The following is a 19,093-nucleotide window of genomic DNA, read 5'->3' as shown; positions in this document are numbered from 1 at the left end:
CTACTATAGTAGCATTTTATAAATAATTCTTAGTGAAAGTGTTGATGGTGGTGGTGGTTTGTGATGGGAATGGAATGGTTAGGACTTCAGGGATTTAATAGTGAATGAGTCTATAAGAGTTTACATGATTGAAAGATAAAATGGAATTCCTTACAGAGGCAACCACACATGTGAAGGCCCAGAAGTATGAAAAATAATCGTGTATTTGGAAAATTCTAAGATTAATATGACTTGGGAATAGCCTGTGTATTAAAAAAAAAGTATTTTTACAAATCTAGAAAAGGGCAGAGATCCAGATGATCAAAGACTTTTAACCTATGGGAGATGGATTCCTTCGGTGGTTTTACGTTGAAAGACAATGTTTCCAGTTAAATTATTTGCAATTATTGCTATAAAATTTTGATTGAAATTGAGATTAGAGTCAGAGATAACTGTTGGGAAATAGTTCTAACTGTTCATGTGTATGTTAAGGCAGTGACCGTGGTGAATACATCGAAAGAGACTTAGGATGTGGAACTAATGTATTGCATTGAACATAGTGAGAAAAGAAGAAGGTATTTAAAAATTGATCTTTGAATTCTAGCTTGGGAACAGTGATATAGAGTTCAGGCCCACAGTCGTTTATCTACAATTCCAAAATCTATAAATCTCTGAAACCAAAGATTTCCGATTTTTTTTGTCACAAAAACTCTTTTAATGGAAAACCATTTCTTCAACTGATCCAAGAATATTTAAAAAATACTCATGTATTCCACTTAGTGTATTCATATGCTTGATGCAGAAATATTAATGTGTTGAATTATGAGTCACTGTGCTAGAGAGAGCTGAGAGTGTTGTATGTAATACATGATGTATATCCTTCATTATCATCAGTATATATTACGTATCTTATGTATATTATCATTATAAAATCCAAAATATTCTGTATACCGAGATATATCTAGTCCTAAAGATTTCAAATAGGAGTTTTGGAGATATAGCACTACTTAATAAGATGTCATTTATTGATAAGATGCCATCAAGTCTCTTAAAAGTTAAAATAACTGTACAAAATTCAAGCATGACTTTCCTGGGCATTACTTATAACCATTTCATAGGTTATAAAATGAGTTATGTCGGGGCAAAATGATCAGTGATTGAGTCACATATAGACTATGAAGAATATACTTTGCATGCTCCTATTTCTAGATCTCTGGTGCCTGGCTGGTTTATATTCCCCTGACTAGAATACGCATGAAAACACTGAAGGGAGCCATGTGAACAGAGACTAAAAATGTTAGAGACGACTAGGAGAGCACAAAAGAGCGCTCTCGTGAACCTGTGTTTCAGATGCTTCTTTGTAGGAAATGCCCACCAAATTTATTGCAAATGTCGAAGAAGTTTAAAAACTGAAATTCAAATTAAAATTCAAATTAAAAATGGAAGGATAATTGCTTTACAATATTGTGTTGCTTTCTACTATCAGTTCAGTTCAGTTGCTCAGTCGTGTCTGACTCTTGGTGACCCCATGGACTGCAGCACACCAGGCCTCCCTGTCCATCGCCAACTCCCGGAGCTTGCTCAGACTCATGTCCATCACGTTGGTTTCTGCTATACATCAACATGAGTCAGCCATGTGTAAACGTGTCTCTCTCTCTTGAACCTCCCTCCCACCTCCCTCCCCATCCTGCCCTTCTAGGTTGCCACAGAACCCCAGTTTGAGTTCCCTGAGTCATGCAGCAGATTTCCATTGACTGTCTATTTACATGTGGTAGTCTGTATGTTTCCATGCTACTCTCTCCATCCATCCCACCTTCTCCCTCCCCTTCCCACCCTCATGTCTGCAAGGCTGCTCTCTACGTCTGTGTCTCCATTGCTGCCCTGAAAACAGTATCATCAGTGCCATCTTTGTAGATTCTGGGAGTGTTATAGATTAGTACAGGTCATAGCACCACAGACAAACATGAACTCAAAATGGGTTAAAGTCCTAAATGTAAGATCAGAAGCTATGAAACTCTTAGCGGAAACTATAGGGAGAACACTGTATGACATCCATCACAACAAGATCCTCTATGACCTACTCCTCGAGTAACAGAAATAAAAATAAGAATGAACAAGTGGGACCTAATTAAACTTAGCTTTTGCTCAGCAAAGGAAACTATGCTGTTCTGTGCTTAGTACTCAGTCATGTCTGATTCTTTGCAACCCCATGGACCATGCAGTCCATGGAATTCTCCAGGCCAGAATACAGGAGTGGGTAGCCTTTCCCTTCTCCAGGGCATCTTCCCAACCCAGGGATTGAACCCAGGTTCCAGCATTGTAGGCGAATTCTTAATCAACTCATCTATGAGGGAAGCCCAACACACAGATGCTTGTAAACACATGAAAAGCTGATCAACATTGCTCATTGTTAGTTGGTACCTCCCAATTCCTTCCTGGAGAAGACAGTGACAGCCGACCCCAGTGTTCTTGCCTGGAGAATCCCTTGGACAGAGGAGCCCGGCGGGCTACAGTCTATAGGTGGACATGAGCAAAGCGACTTAACATACATACGTACACATACAAATATAATATACATTATATGCACACATATATATGTATTTATGTTTATGCATACGTGTGTGTTTTGTTTCTTGGAGATATTGTTTCATTCCAGACCACCCCAATAAAAGAAGTCACATAATTTTTTTTGGGTTTCCCAGTCCATATAGAAGTTATGTTTACACTACACTGTGGTCTATTAAGTATGCAAAGTATGTCTTAAGAAACGCAGTAAACTCACCTTAATTAAACAATACTTTGACAAATAGATGGGGAAACAGTAGAAACAGTGGCTGACTTTATTTTTCTGGGCTCCAAAATCACTGCAGATGGTGATTGCAGCCATGAAATTAAAAGACACTTTTAATTTCTTGGAACCTCCTTGGAACCTTGGAACCTCCGTCGATAGTTCATCAGGGACTTTGTCTACCAGATCTAGTCCCTTAAATCTATTTCTCACTTCCACTGTATAATCATAAGGGGTTTGATTTAGGTCATACCTGAATGGTCTAGCGGTTTTCCCTACTTTCTTCAATTTCAGTCTGAATTTGGCAATAAGGAGTCCATGATCTGAGCCACAGTCAGCTCCTGGTCTTGTTTTTGCTGACTGTATAGAGCTTCTCCATCTTTGGCTGCAAAGAATATAATCAGATTTTGGTGTTGACCATCTGGTTATGTCCATGCGTAGACTTTTCTCTTGTGTTGTTGGAAGAGGATGTTTGTGATGACCAGTGCGTTCTCTTGACAAAACTCTATTAGTCTTTGCCCTGCTTCATTCTGTACTCAAAGGCCAAATTTCCCTGTTACTCCAGGTGTTTCTTGACTTCCTACTTCTGCATTCCAGTCCCCTATAATGAAAAGGACATCTTTTGGGGGTGTTAGTTCTAAAAGGTCTTGTAGGTCTTCATAGAACCATTCAACTTCAGCTTCTTCCATGTTACTGGTTGGGGCATAGACTTGGATTACCGTGTCAGTGAATGGTTTGCCTTGCAAACGAACAGAGATCATTCTGTCATTTTTGAGATTGCATCCAAGTACTGCATTATGGACTCTTTTGTTGACCATTATGGCTACTCCATTTCTTCTTAGGGATTCCTGCCCACAGTAGTAGATGTAATGGTCATCTGAGTTAAATTCACCCATTCCAGTCTATTTTAGTTCGCTGATTCCTAGAATGTTGATGTTCACTCTTGCCATCTCCTGTTTGACCACTTCCAATTTGCCTTGATTCATGGACCTGACATTCCAGGTTCCTATGCAATATTGCTCTTTACAGCATCGGACCTTGCTTCTATCACCAGTCAGATCCACAGCTGGGTATTGTTTTTGCTTTGGCTCCATCCCTTCATTCTTTCTGGAGTTATTTCTCCACTGATCTCCAGTAGCATATTGGGCATCTACTGACCTGGGGAGTTCCTCTTTCAGAATCCTATCATTTTGCCTTTTCATACTGTTCATGGGGTTCTCAAGGCAAGAATACTGAAGTGGTTTGCCATTCCCTTTTCCAGTGGACCACATTCTGTCAGATCTCTCCACCATGATCCATCCATCTTGGGTGGCCCCACGGGCATGGCTTAGTTTCACTGACTTAGACAAAGCTGTGGTCTGTGTGATCAGATTGGCTAGTTTTCTGTGATTATAGTTTCAGTGTGTTTGCCCTCTGATGCCCTCTCGCAACACCTTCCGTCTTACTTGGGTTTCTCTTACCTTGGACATAGGGTATCTCTTTACGGCAGCCCCTCCTGACCTTGAATTAGAGATACCAAGGGAAAATTTCATGCAAAGATGGGCTCTATAAAGGACACAAATGGTATGGACCTAACAGAAGCAGAAGATATTAAGAAGAGGTGGCAAGAATACACAGAAGAACTGTATAAAAAAGAGCTTCACGACCCAGATAATCACAATGGTGTGATCACTCAACTAGAGCCAGACATCCTGGAATGTGAAGTCAAGTGGGCCTAAGAAAGCATCACTATGAACAAAGCTAGTGGAGGTGATGGAATTCCAGTTGAGCTATTTCAAATCCTGAAAGATGATGCTGTGAAAGTGCTGCACTCAATATGCCAGCAAATTGGGAAAACTCAGCAGTGGCCACAGGACTGGAAAAGGTCAGTTTTCATTCCAATCCCAAAGAAAGGCAATGCCAAAGAATGCTCAAACTACCACACAATTGCAGTCATCTCACATGCTAGTAAAGTAATGCTCAAAATTCTCCAAGCCAGGCTTCAGCAATACGTGAACCATGAACTTCCTGATGTTCAAGCTGGTTTTAGAAAAGGCAGAGGAACCAGAGATCAAATTGCCAACATCCGCTGGATCATGGAAAAAGCAAGAGAGTTCCAGAAAAACATCTATTTCTGCTTTATTGACTATGCCAAAGCCTTTGACTGTGTGGTTCACAATAAACTGTGGAAAATTCTTCAAGAGATGGGAATACCAGACCACTTGACCTGCCTCTTGAGAAATTTGTATGCAGGTCAGGAAGCAACAGTTAGAACTGGACATGGAACAACAGACTGGTTCCAAATAGGAAAAGGAGTTCGTCAAGGCTGTATATTGTCACCCTGCTTATTTAACTTATATGCAGACTACATCATGAGAAATGCTGGACTGGAGGAAACACAAGCTGGAATCAAGATTGCCAGGAGAAATATCAATAACCTCAGATATGCAGATGACACCACCCTATGGCAGAAAGTGAAGAGGAACTAAAAAGCCTCTTGTGAAAGTGAAAGAGGAGAGTGAAAAAGTTGGCTTTAAGCTCAACATTCAGAAAACTAAGATCATGGCATCCGGTCCCATCACTTCATGGCAAATAGATGGGGAAACAGTGTCAGACTTTATTTTTCTGGGCTCCAAAATCACTACAGATGGTGATTGCAGCCATGAAATTAAAAGACGCCTACTCCTTGGAAGGAAAGTTATGGCCAACCTAGATAGCATATTCAAAAGCAGAGACATTACTTTGCCAACAAAGGTCCATCTAGTCAAGGCTATGGTTTTCCAGTGGTCATGTATGGATGTGAGAGTTGGACTATAAGGAAAGCTGAGCGCTGAAGGATTGATGCTTTTGAACTGTGGTGTTGGAGAAGACTCTTGAGAGTCCCTTGAACTGCAAGGAGATCCAACCAGTCCATTCTAAAGGAGATCAGTCCTGGGTGTTCATTGGAAGGACTGATGCTAAATCTGAAACTCCAATACTCTGGCCACCTGATGCGGAGAGCTGACTCATTTGAAAAGTCCCCGATGCTGGGAAAGATTGAGGGCAGGAGGAGAAGGGGACGACAGAGGATGAGATGGCTGGATGGCATCACCGACTCAATGGACATGAGTTTGGGTGGACTCTGGGAGTTGGTGTTGGACAGGGAGGCCTGGTGTTTTGTGGTTCATGGGGTCACAAAGAGTTGGACACGACTGAGTAACTGAACTGAACTGAACTTATCACTAAATATACTATCATATGAAACTTCAGTGAATCAAGATCAGTCACAGATCTCTGATCCCAGATCACCATAGCAATTATAACAATACTGAAAATGTTTGAAATATTGCAAGAATTACCAAGATGTGACACAGAGACATGAAGTGAGCAAATGTTGTTGGAAAAGTATTGCTCAACATGCTTGATGCACAGTTGCCACAAACCTTCAGTTTGTTGAAAATGCAGTATCTATGAAGAACAATAAAGTAAAACGCAATAAAATGAGGTGTGCCTGTATATACACAGAGAGACAGACATATATAGACAGTCACAGGCTATGTCTTCATTTACATCGATGTTCGTTGGATCACAATGCTCCCCAAATTAAGTCGTGATTTTATGGTGTAAACATAAATAGTCTGTAATTTATAACTGACTTTTTATTTGAATTTAGAATCAAGACTCAATAAATGTTAATTGGCTCTTAGGAACATGAACGAGTTGTTTGAATCCTTCCAAAGATTTATTTTCACATGACAGAACCCCGTCCATCCGGCAAAGATGGTCGTCCCCGTTGTATGCCTGTCTTCTTCATGCTTTCTTCGCGGGGTGAAAGAAGCATGGGCTGTCTGGTTTCACAGCACCGAAGTGGCGCGCCCCTGACCTCCTCCCATCGGTCACTGTCATGCACTTGAGTCCCTGAAAGTATGTCTTCCTGAAGGCATCGATAATCTCTGTCAGGTTGCATTGGGAAGTTAATAAGCATTCCACAGTTTTTTTTGTTTGTTTGTTTTGTTTTTAAGGATATATAAAAGGAGGAAACAGACAGGTCTCCAAGTACCACAAAACGGTTTCAAACAGCTTGGCTAACGGTTACATGGTAAACTGCAGCATCTTCGGCACTTTCCCTTTGGTGACGCGTGTCTGTTTTGTTTACATCTTGGCCTCAATACCTAGTAGAGTGTCTGGCAAACAACAGTCAATTCCTAAATAACGTTCTTCACTGAATGAAATTTTGCAGACCGCGAATTTTATGCCTGGATGAAATGGGGTACAGGTTAACTTGTCATGCAAGATTGTTTGAAATTCCTTGCGGTCTGGATGCTGCCTCCATCTCTTTTTCGGCCCTGGAGGCAGGGTTTCCCCCAGCTTCTGCCCTGTAGCTACCTTTAACCAAGATCAGGGCTTCCCTGGTGGCTCAGCTGGTAAAGAATCTGCCTGAATGCGGGAGATCCTGGGTTGGGAAGATCCCCTGGAGAAGGGAAAGGCTACCCACTCCAGAATGCTTGCCTAGAGAATTCCATGGGGGTCGCAAAGAGTCGGACACGACTGAGCGAATTTCACTTAACCTAAGATCACTTCCCAACTGCTGTGGGTGACTGCTAACTGCCTTAAGCAGTAGTTCAATGAAGGGCCTCTCCCTTTGGTAAAGTTTCTGGGAGTTATAGCTGCCTCCGTAATGAGCCTAAAATGAAAGCCAGTCCTCCACTCGATATATGTATGAATGTGTGTGATCAGGTTTTGGTACTCCCCTTGGAAAATGCGTTTCCCCAGCTGTTGGATACACAGATAATTCATTGATTGACCCAACATAGCTGATCTACAAAGAAGAAACCCTAACCAATACAATATTGTAATTAACCTCCAATTAAAATAAATAAATTTATATTAAAAAAAGAAGAAACCCTAAGTCTGTCGGTCTGTTTCTGTTTTGTAAATAATTTCATTTGTATCATTCTTTTTTAGATTCCATATATGAGCAATAGATTTGCTTTTGCCTTTCAGAAAATGCCTTTCTCTGACTTTTCATTTAGCATGACAGTCTCTAGGTTCCTCCACGTTGCTGCAAATGGCATTATTTCTTACCGGGGAGGAAGTATTGGGGCAGGGATCATTAGAGAGTCTGGCCGCATGTGTACACGCTGCTATGTGGTGGGTAACTAACAGAGACCTACTGTGTAGCACGGGAACTCTGCTTCATATTATTTAGCAACCTAAATGGGAGAAGAATCTGAAAAGGAATAGATATGTGTATGTGACTCACTCAGTCACTTTGCTGTACAACTGAAGGTAACACAACATTGTTGATCACCTATGTGAGCGTGCTAAGTCACTTCAGTTGTGTCTGACTCTCTGTCATGCCCTGGACTATGGCCCGCCCGGCTCCTCTGTCATGGGATTCTCCAGTCTAGAATTCTGGAGTGGGTTGCCAGGCCCTCCTCCAGGGAATCTCCCTATCCCAGGGATCGAACTTGCGTCTCCTGCATCTCCCGCGTTGGCAGGCGGGTTCTTTACCGCTAGCGCCACCGGGAAAGCCCACCAATAATCACCTGAAATGCAATATGAAATAAAACTTAACAAAAGAAGACACCTGGCCTGTACCGGTTTTCAAATATTTTAAATGTCACGTCTTCTGGGTGGGAATATGTTCATTCAAGAAATGGAGTGTTCCCACACTTGGCAGAGGGTTTGCTGTGGTGGGTGAGGACAGGTGGGCCATGCAGTGTGCTCGGCTCTGTTCCATACGATTCCCTCGTTTCATCGTCACAGCAATCCTGGGCCCAGGTCTACCTCCTTTTATCTGTAACATGTGAAGGACCTGCAGGGCCCGCAGGGTTTCGGCGAAGCCTGGGGCTGGGATGCGGCTGGGCCAAGCTGGGGTCTCTGACTTCACACACTTGCAGCGCATGGCGGGGTTCGGCCGTGGTCAGGGTACTCCCCCAGCCTCCCGCAGCCAGGGTGTGACAGAGCCTCTCACATGTCACCGTATGCAGGAGTTTCTTTGGTCCATTTTCCTATAATTTGAAACTATCACCTCTACGAATCCCAGAAACCAGAGAAGGAATCATTCATGTCTAATTATTCAGCACTTAAATAAAATAGATAACGGTGACATAAGCAGGTATTATGTATGTACAGGTAAAATGCTCTCAAGAAAAACATGTCCAAAGACGTCTTTAGCACAGGTGACATTTAAAGGTAGACGGCTTGCAAACATTCAGCAGCCACGACTACAGTGTCACCATGATGGTATTAACAAATATGCCAGAACTGACATTTCAGACAAGTGTCATGCTACGGCACAGACGTTCCTTTAGGTGGCCAAGATAAAAGTGTCAAATGTGAGCAGGACGTTTCTTAGACATCAAGGCATTCTGATTCAATATCCTTGACTATAGGGAAATGGTAACATCAAAATCCCCCCAAATATTTAATATACTTGACAACCAGTGCAAGAAGGGTTTCCTCAATTTTGGGTGAGTAACCTACCTGAGGCTCATAGTGTGCATGTACTTCTCAGAACTCATAGCGTTCACAGCACCAGACCTCGAGATGCAGTCATCTTATCTGGGGCTCATGTGGTCACATGAGTTCAGGGACACGGGTGTTCTTCAAGGAGTTTTTAAAGTTTAATTTTTGAAATTGTATTCACAACTAAAATTCCTCAAGAAACAGTGCTTTGAACTTCTTATTGAATTATGGTTAATTTGCATTGTTATGTTAGTTTCAACTGTGGAGCACAGTGATTCAGGGGTGTGTGTGTGTGTGTGTGTGTGTGCGTGTGTGTGTATGACTTCCCTGTTGGTTCAGATGGTAAAGAACCCACCTGCAATGCAGGAGACCTGGGTTTGATCCCTGGGTTGGGAAGATCCCCTGGAGAAGGAAATGGCAACCCCACTGCAGTATTCTCACCTGGGGAATTCCACGGATGGAGGAGCCTGGTGGGCAACAGTCCACGGGTCACAAAGAGTTGGACGCGGCTGGGCGACTAAGCACACACACATGTGTATATATATGCATGTGTGTGTCTGTCTGTCTGTCTGTATAGAGGCTCCCTAGGCGGCTCAGTGATGAAGGGATGAGCCTGCCTGCCGGTTCAGGAGACGCAGGAGACATGGGTTCCATCCTTGTGTCAGGAACATCCGCTGGATGAGGAAACAGCAGCCCACTCCAGTGTTCTTTTCTGGAAAATTCCATGGACAGAGGAACCTGGGGGGCTGCCGTCCATGAGGTCGCAAAGAGTCGGGACACAGCTGAACAACAGAGCATGCGTGCACATATATATGTTCACTTTCATATTCTTTTCCATTTAGATTATTAAAAATATTGACAGCTCCCTGAGCTTTACGGTAGTTCTGTGTTTATCTACTTTATAGTAATGTATATGCTAATTCCAAATTCCTAATTTATCCCTCCCATGCCTTTCACTTTCAGTAACCATAAGTTTGTTTTCTATACCTGTGAGTCTTTTTCTGTTTCGTTTATATATTCATTTGTATCTTTTTTTCAAAGATTTGTCTTATAAGTGTTATCATGTGCTATTTGTCTTTGTCTGACTTCACTTGGTATGATCATCTCTCAGTCCATCCCTGTTGCTGAAATGGTATTGTTTTGTTCTTTTTTATGGCTGGCTAATATTCCAGTGTGTATTTGTGCCCCATCTTTATCCATCCGTCTGCCTGTGGACATGTAGATTGCTTCCATGGGTTGGATACTGTGAGCAGTGTTGCTAGGAACTTTGGGGTGCATGTATCTTTTCTTGGTTTTCTACTTTAATAGAAAAAAATTCCCTGTAGCAATTGTTTTTGCCTTCTAGTGTGGCCCTGTATTCTTTATCTCTCCTCTCAGATTGTACAGTTTATGAGGACAGGAACTCTGTAGCCTATCTATTTCTCCTACAGCACTTTACATAACGTCTCTGTATGAAGTATGAATGACATAAACTTGTGTTGGATGGCAGCTTCAGGTGAAGATATTAGAATTTGTGATTGATCATGAGAACTGGCCTAACAAAGTGTTTCAATTCGAGTGCCTAAATACCAGAAATGTATTGTCTCACACTTCTGGAGGCTAGAGGTCTGGGATTCAGATGTCAGCAAGGTCGCTTCCTTCTGAGAGCTGTGAATAGGAGGTGTGCCGTGCCTCGTGCCCAGTGTCTGGTAGGTTTGGGGGCACTTTTTGGCATCCTCTGGCCTGTATAAGCATCAGCCAGACCTCTGCCTTCGTCTTCACACTGCGTTTCCCTGACTGGGTGCCTCAGGCCACATTGCCTCTGTTAGATTAGAGGCTGTGCTAATCATGCTTTTTTCTTTTCTGTATTTCAGGATGATACCTTGGGCCATTGCTAATCCTGGAGAGACCAGCCCCTGACCCCTTGCCTACACCCAGGGTTGGAGACAGTAGCTGGCTGGCCTGCCAGCGCATCTTGGATAGGCAGCAAAGCAGTCCTGAGGCTGTGCTCTGATCCACCCCGCTGCTTGGCTTTCCCCCCACCGGAGGTGATATCCCTCTGTTCTAATCACAAGGCGGCAGGTGTCAGACGTCTAGGGCGCCCTCTGCAGCCCGGAGCCTAGAACTGCAGTATTCACACTAGCCAAGCCCACACTTGGTCATCCTATCCCCTCCCTTGCTGTTCCTTCCCAGCAAAGCGCAGGGACGACTCTGGCCCTCAGTCACTGTCTGCCTCCTGACCGACCCAGTGCTTATCCGTGTGTGTGCTGTGGCTCTTGTTTCCAGTGAGCTGTGAGTAGAAACTTTACCCTCTTTGGCAGTCATCGTCTGGTTCCGTTCCCTTCAGCTGCTCAGTCATGTCTGACTCCTTACAATCACATGGACTGCAGCACGCCAGGCCTCCCTGTCCATCACCAACTCCCGGAGTTTACGCAAACTCATGGCCATTGAGTTGGTGATGCCATCCAACCATCTCATCCTCTGTCGTCCCCTTCTCCTCTTACCTTCCAATCTTTCCCATCATCAGGATCTTTTCAAATGAGTCAGCTCTTCCCATCAGGTGGCCAAAGAATTGGAGTTTCAGCTTCACCCTCAGTTCTTCCAATGAACACTCAGGACTAATCTCCTTTAGGATGGACTGGTTGGATCTCCTTGCAGATGAAAGGTTGTTGTTGAATCACGCGAATACACCGGGATTCTTGGCCCCCGGAGGAGAAGAATTCAATCCGGGGCCAGAGAGGAGGCTTGATCGCTCAGAGCTTTTGTGTAATAAAGTTTTATTAAAGTGTAAAGGAGATAGAGAAAGCTTCTGACATAGGCATCAGAAGGGGGCAGAAAGAGTACCCCCTCATTTTCATCGACTCCAGTCCCCAGGTCCTGGTCTACAAAGACTGTGAAAAGTTTGTCCTTTCTTCCTCCTTGAGAATTCCAGACCCCTCTCTCCTTGGGGACCCCTAGATTTCCTATCAACCTGCCTAGGAAATGACTCTCTCACAGGCCAAGGGACCCTCAGGAGTCTTCTCCAACACCACAGTTCACAAGCATCAATTCTTCAGCACTCAGCTTTCTTTATAGTTCAAATCTCACATCCACACATGACTACTGGGAAAACCATAGACGGACTAGACGGACCTCTGTTGGCAAAGTAACGTCTCTGCTTTTCAATATGTTATCTAGGTTGGTCATAGCTTTTCTTCCAAGGAGCAAGCATCTTTTCATTTCATGTCTGCAGTCACCATCTGCAGTGATTTTGGAGCCGCAAAAATAAAGTCTGCCACTGTTTCCACTGTTTTCCCATTTATTTGCCATGAAGTGATGGGACCAGGTGCCATGATCTTAGTTTTCAGAATGTTGAGCTTTAAACCAATGTTTTCACTCTCTTCTTTCACTTTCATCAAAAACCTCTTCAGTTCTTCTTCACTTTCTGCCATAAGGGTGGTGTCATCTGCATATCTGAGGTTATTGATATTTCTCCTGGCAATCTTGATTCCAGCTTGTGCTTATTCCAGCCCAGCGTTTCTCATGATATACTCTGCATAGAAGTTAAATAAGCAGGGTGACAATATACAGCCTTGATGTACTCCTTTTCAAATTTGGGACCAGTCTGTTTTTCCATGTCCAGTTCTAACTGTTGCTTCCTGACCTGCACACAGGTTTCTCAAGAGGCAGGTCAGCTGGTCTGGTATTCCCATCTCTTGAAGAATCCTCTGGTTGACTTACCTCACATCCCACCTGCAGCAGTTCAGAGTCCTACTCTATTGCAATGTGACTTCATCTTAATTACCTCTGCAATGGCTTTGTTCCAAACAAGGTGACATTCTGCCATCCAGAGAGTTAGAACTTCAAATTAGGAATGTTGGGGACACAGTTCAACTCACACTAAAGGTCGGTTGCATGTATTTATTTGTAGAGTTTTGTGTTAAATAATTCTGTAAACTTTTTAACATAACATTCTAGAATATACCATGCTATGACAAATATATAGAGTATGAATTGGGGAGAAAAATCCAGGATTGGAAAAAAGGAGTGGAGAGTAGCTTAAATGTGGCAGAGAGATAGACAGGTGACTGAAAACCAGTGTCTATGCAGATACTGAAGAATTACTAATGACACTGCCTGTGGACTATTTGGTGAATTTTCTCTACCCAATTTCACAATCTCTGCTCTAATTTGGGCTTCCCTGATGGCTCAGTGGTAAAGAATCTGCCTGCAATGCAGGAGACCTGGGTTTGATCCCTGGGCTGGGAAGATCCCCTGGAGAAGGAAACGGCAACCCATTCTGGTATTCTTGGCTGGAGAATTCCATGGACAGAGGAGCCCAGTGGGCTATAGTCCATGGGGTCATGAAGAGCTGGACGTGACTGGACGACTAAGCAGTAGCAGCAGCTGCTGCTCTGATTTGCAGAGAGTGGTGTGTACTCGTGCGGAATATCGCGGTAGCAGGATTTCCCTGGTGGTCCAGTGGCTTAGAATCTGCCTTGCAATGCAGGGACACCTGTTTGATCCCTCATCTGGGAAGATCCCGCATGCCGTGGGGCAGTGAAGCCCGCGAGCTGCAACTCCTGAGCGCCTGCAGCCTAGAGCCCAGACTCTGCAACAGAGACGCTGCCACGGTGAGAAGCCCACACACCACAACTAGAGAGAGCAGTCCCTGCAGCAGTGAAGACCCTGCACAGCCCAAAATAAATAACATATTGCAGCAACTCTCTAACTGGTCTCTCCTGCGCTTTTAAATGAATTGTCTTTTAATATTTGTCTTTCACTTCTAGATTCCTTGACCAGAGATCGAACCGATGCCCCATGCATTTGGAAGCATGACGTCTTAGGCCCTGGAACCTCAGGGAAGTCCCAGGGACGTTCCCACGTTTGGAGTTCCCATGGCACTTAGTCCAGAAAGGTGCTGGTGTGGATGAGAGAGCTCTGACAGTCCGAGGTCTAAATTGTGAACTGAGTGTTTATGGGTAAACTGTGGACATGACGACATTTTAAATCAAATGGTCAAGCTGGGCACATCAAGATATTCTTCTAATGTAAGAAGACGATGAGTGTGGCTAAAAGAGAGTGATCAAAGGTCGATTCAACTTAAATATCTAAACTGTTTCAGAAGAAATGGTCCAACTTGAAGGGCTGAGGGGGGTAAGTGGGTTGCAGGGGATGAATGGGGAGAAGAGAGGGCCGCCAGAAGGAATATATTTGTTCTGGGACAGAGAACATTGAGGGGCCACAGAAGCAGAATGGGTAACCTCTCCTTGGGCCAGAGAAAGGTCCTCTAACCTACAGAGCTTTGCAGTCTTCATCTGTGGCAGATGTAACCTGAGTTTGATGGACTGGTTCTTAGTAGTTGAAAAATCTGGCTCAAAAATATAATTCCTCTTGCTCTAATTCTGATATAACCAAGCAGCATTCGCTTTATAAATTAGCTTCCCATTATGAATCTGCCTAGGAGAATACTCAGGCCACAGAGATAGAAGCTTTTGACGTTTGGGATTTTAATCGGTCTCTTCTGATTTTGCTTCATGTAGGCTGAGATTTCTCAACTTTGGTGTGCTGGTGAGACTCTCCTTTTTATTGAGTACCAGAGTGTGGTCCATGGGAAATTTGCCTCCTGAAACTTTTGGAATCATAGCGACCAATAAACAGTATGGTTCCAACACCAGTGACTTGAGGCTTTCTTGGGGCATTCATCCCTTTCTACCTTGTGTTAATATTTTGAGAGGTGTGGTGAAAGAACTTTGCTTGCTAACTTTGAATGTTGAATCTAAGATTTATTCATCCTGATGTCTGCAGTGCATACCCCGTGCTTTGTTAGTAACAGGCCATTAATTAAATTTTTTTTTTTCCAATTGGGAGCCAATATGAATGTGAAATGCACACAATATTCTACTTCCAGAGGGAAATCCTATCTGGTTGTGTGACAACACGATCAACTTCTGCTTTAGAGCAACCGACTTCAGGCCAAGGAGCAAATATGCTCTTTGGCTTGTTTTTGTCTTGCCCATGGCTTGCCTTGTGGCTCAGCTGGTAAAGAATCTTCCAGCAATGATGGAGACCTGCATTCGATCCCTGGTTTGGGAAGATCTCCTGGAGAAGGGAAAGGCTACCCACTCCAGTATTCTGGCCTGGAGAATTCCATGGACTGTATAGTCCATGGGGTTGCAAAGAGTTGGGCACAGCTGAGTGACTTTCACTTTCACTTTCATGAGCTAAAGATGGTTTTAACATTTTCAAAAGCTTGTAGATTCAAACAAACAAGTAAAAACAAAAAAGAAGAATATGAAGCAGCAACTGCACATGGCTCACAAAGCCTGAAGCGTTTACCGTCCATGGCCTTTTATGGAAAACAGTTGTCCAGTCCTGTGTTAGGTTACCAAGGCAAAGCTATGACATTACTGTGCTTTATCAATTAGAGTGTCATGTGACTAATTTCCTGTAACTATATTTGTTCCTTGCGAAGTGTCCTTTCCGTACGAAATACATTTTCTGAAAAGACTGTGATTTGCAAACTTCTACCGATTACTTGCATTGAATTCAGTGGAGGCTAAAAAAAATATATTTTAGTTAGCATCTTACTGCCTCTAAATAAATGCAGCCTAACCATTACGTTTGCACAGTCTTTTCATTGGTTCCAAATGAACAATTTTATGTTCCTTTCATTCTAGTTTAATGTAATTAACTTGGATGTGCATCTTAGCCTAGTATCTTACAATTAAGTATTACTTAGTTATTTGTTCTCAGAAAGTCTATAAATAAGAGAACAATTAAATACTTTTAGTATAGATAGTTCTAGACTCAATATAGCTACACGATTAGTTTTGCCCTAGTTTTACTTTTATAATTATAAAAAACAAGCATGTACATTACTTAACTTGTTTCTCTTTACATTTTATCACCTAAATGATCATTATATTGCCATTAGGAATGGCCTTTTTGACTTATTTAGAATAGTCATTCAAAAGGGGAAACATATTAAGGCTGATTTCTTTAATGATGAGGGAATCAGGTCTGACATTTTAGACACATATTAGTTGCAAGAAAAGAGAGTCTCTTAAGGGAAACATCACTAATGTGTTTCCAAAAGGTCAAGGATTTATTACCTTATAACAGATGGATCCGAGCTACTTGATCTGAGCTAATCCCTTTCTTTTTTTTCCTCCGAACTTCTTGATTTAAAAATCATTACAGGAAGACGTAAGTGCGTGGGAACATAGTGAGATGGGGTGGAGAAACAGAGACAGAGACGTTTTGTGTTATTTTTGTCGTTTTGTGGAGCAGAGGTGGACAGATGGGGGGACGGGGCGGAGCAGAGGTAGGCAAGGGGAGGGCGCAGTGTTTGACGGCCTGGCCGTGTCCTCTGGTTCCGTGTCTCCCTCTTCCCCTGTGCTTTGCTGTCCACTGGGCATATCTGAACATGAGTCTGCTGGGCCCTTCCTAAATGTGCAGAAGAAAGTACAGGTTTGTGGGGAAGGAAGTTCGCTGTAGGGATGCTGCAGAAACATTACTCTCTGTTGCCTCCACGTTTTATAAAATGATCAGCTGTGGGGCTAATAATCACCTCATGTCTACAGGGGATTTGCAGGAGAAGATTTCTGGATGAAATCACATTGTGTGGATGGCTTAGCTATCTGCTGCTAGAGCCAGGGTTCATTAAGCTGAATTAGAAACATAGCTAAACTAGATTTAGAAAGTAAGAGGAAGATAAAAGCATTCACTGGACGTGTGTGGAGTGATCCTAAAGACTCAGGGACAGGAACTTGTGTAAAGTCTCAACAAAGTATACCCCCAGCATATAAGTCCCTCAGGAACCACTGGCAGCTTTCCTGCCCCGTTCCAGGCTCTGCCCCGGTCCTCCACCACCCTCCTGTCTTCTTACCCTCCCCGATCTTCCTGCCCCCGGGAAGCATTCTTCTTTCTTTGTGGGTCTGATTTCTCAGAACTGTATCCAGCAAGAACACACACTCTTATTCCTCCTCCACAATGCTTCCTAGGTCAGCCATCAGAATGAAACCCTTGGTCTTATCTCTGAGTCTAACTCCAGTCTTGTCTCTGAGTCTAAGTCACCATTTTAGAGAATAAGGTTGTCCGTGTTTGGCTCAGCTGCACACCTGTGACACAGATGAATTGAAGTCTCTGGGATAAAGTTACATTACCCCTTGGCCATGCACGCGGGTTCAGGAAACCAGATTATCTGAAAAGGTGGAGCACTGAGGTGAGAAAAGTAGCCACTGACATGTATGTATTCAGGACATGTATTTGGTTGTCCAATCATTGTGCACGTTGAGAAACAGTCATTCATTCACTGAGTGCTCTGCGGAACTTCTGTTATGTTCTAGAAGTAGAATGATGAATAAGACCTAGTCCTTTCTTTTAAGGAATTTCTAATGCCCTGGTATGGACAAGCAACTCTGTAAACACTTTCATTCTATTGAAATCAGTTCTTCATCTAGGTAAGCACAAAACACCCATAATAGGAGTTTTGGGGAGCTTAAATATTTCCTGGAAAAACAAGTAAGAGATAAACTATCTATTAAAGGATAGTAGAAGTTAGCCAGATGGATAAGTTAAGGAAAACCATAGAGGGTGATATAAAATTCATAGCCTGAGCCCATTAGTTTAAGATCAATTGTCAAAAAGAACAATCTGTGAGAAAGCCAATTCACCAAAAAAAGTCAGCTTTCTGAACTTGTGTGTTATCAGAACTTGTTTTAAGAGATGCCATCCTTTCAGTGCCATTGATATGAATACATTATGGTTATGGGTTCCTACTTGTGAGTTTTATAATTTGGCTGAATTGATCATTCGATGATGCTAATGTTTAGTACATTTGTAATTCAGTGTGTTGACCCTGGGTGTATTGGCCCGCTTCCAAGTAAATAGGTCCAGCACGTGAGGGGACAAATGCTTCTTCCATTGGTCAGGGCAGTGCAGCTAGAACATAAAGTGTGAATTGAGCAGAGGGAAGTGGTTTGGGGAGTGGGGCGGGCGGGCGGATTATCTCTTAGTATTTATCTATATCCATTTCATCCCAATGGATTGTAGGCTTCTTGAGATTAAGAACCATATGCTTTCTTAATCTAAATCAGCTTGTTTTTGGTGCGGTATTTTAGGATACACACATGTTCTTCTCATACGATGTTATGGGTTCTTTGGGTGTTAAGTAAGTACGTTTTAACTTGATACCCATATGCTCATTAACGTTAAGTATAATTAGACTTTTCTAAGTCCTCGTTCACTTGTGGATGCCTCTCTCGCTTTAGAGATATAAGCGTAGCATTATTACATACATTTTATTATTTTTTCATGCCTTCTGAAATAGAACTATTCCTGTTAAAACATTAGCTGCTGAAGTTATTAATGTAAAAGCAGATGTGTTTAACATTTGAAGATACAACATACTGATTATTGAGGCAACTCTGTAAGTAAGAATCAAGTACGGTGGTGCCATTGCCGCACCATAGTTCCTTCCACAGAAATGTTTCCTAGGGGTTGGCTGATAAAAATGGTTCAAAACTTGCTCTTCAGTTTTCGATAGATTGCTTTCACTCAAGACATTTCTGTAGAGGGCCAAATATGGTCCAGAATGTGATACTCTTAATTGAATATAACACAATGTAATTATGGATGAAGGAGTTGTCAAGGAATCTAGAGATTAGATCAGAAATGACGTATGTCCCATTTTCCTGGTTAACATTTGACCTTCTGAGATGAATATCTATGCTAATACCCTGTCACTGGTGAGGCTGAATATATAATTGCCTTACAATTTCCACATGTATATCCTGAGTTGACTTCTGTGTGTGTTATTTGTACTGTTGCTTAGTTAAGCGGAAAAAAAAATAAAAAAGAGAGAAATGTTTGTTCTTTTAAAGACTGAACCACGAATAAATACCAAATAAATGAGTTTACTTAAGGGGATGGTGG

The 19,093-nt window shown here is 42.7% G+C and overlaps 1 protein-coding gene and 1 long non-coding RNA gene across 2 annotated transcripts in view; both read left to right on the top strand.

The window, feature by feature from the left end:
* LOC123335224 overlaps nucleotides 1-14,089 on the top strand; it is a 90,657-nt gene extending 76,568 nt beyond the window's left edge. The window contains exons 2-3 of the long non-coding RNA XR_006553645.2: nucleotides 13,665-13,788; nucleotides 13,945-14,089. This is a non-coding gene — a long non-coding RNA (uncharacterized LOC123335224). The remainder of the gene's footprint in view (nucleotides 1-13,664; nucleotides 13,789-13,944) is intronic.
* The window catches only part of ZNF385D (zinc finger protein 385D), a 985,284-nt gene that overhangs the window by 166,439 nt on the left and 799,752 nt on the right, over nucleotides 1-19,093 (top strand). The window lies entirely within an intron of this gene.

This window comes from Bubalus bubalis, chromosome 1, assembly GCF_019923935.1.
Source record: "Bubalus bubalis isolate 160015118507 breed Murrah chromosome 1, NDDB_SH_1, whole genome shotgun sequence".
Taxonomy (NCBI): domain Eukaryota; kingdom Metazoa; phylum Chordata; class Mammalia; order Artiodactyla; family Bovidae; genus Bubalus; species Bubalus bubalis.
This window is presented reverse-complemented; position numbering and strand designations above follow the sequence as displayed.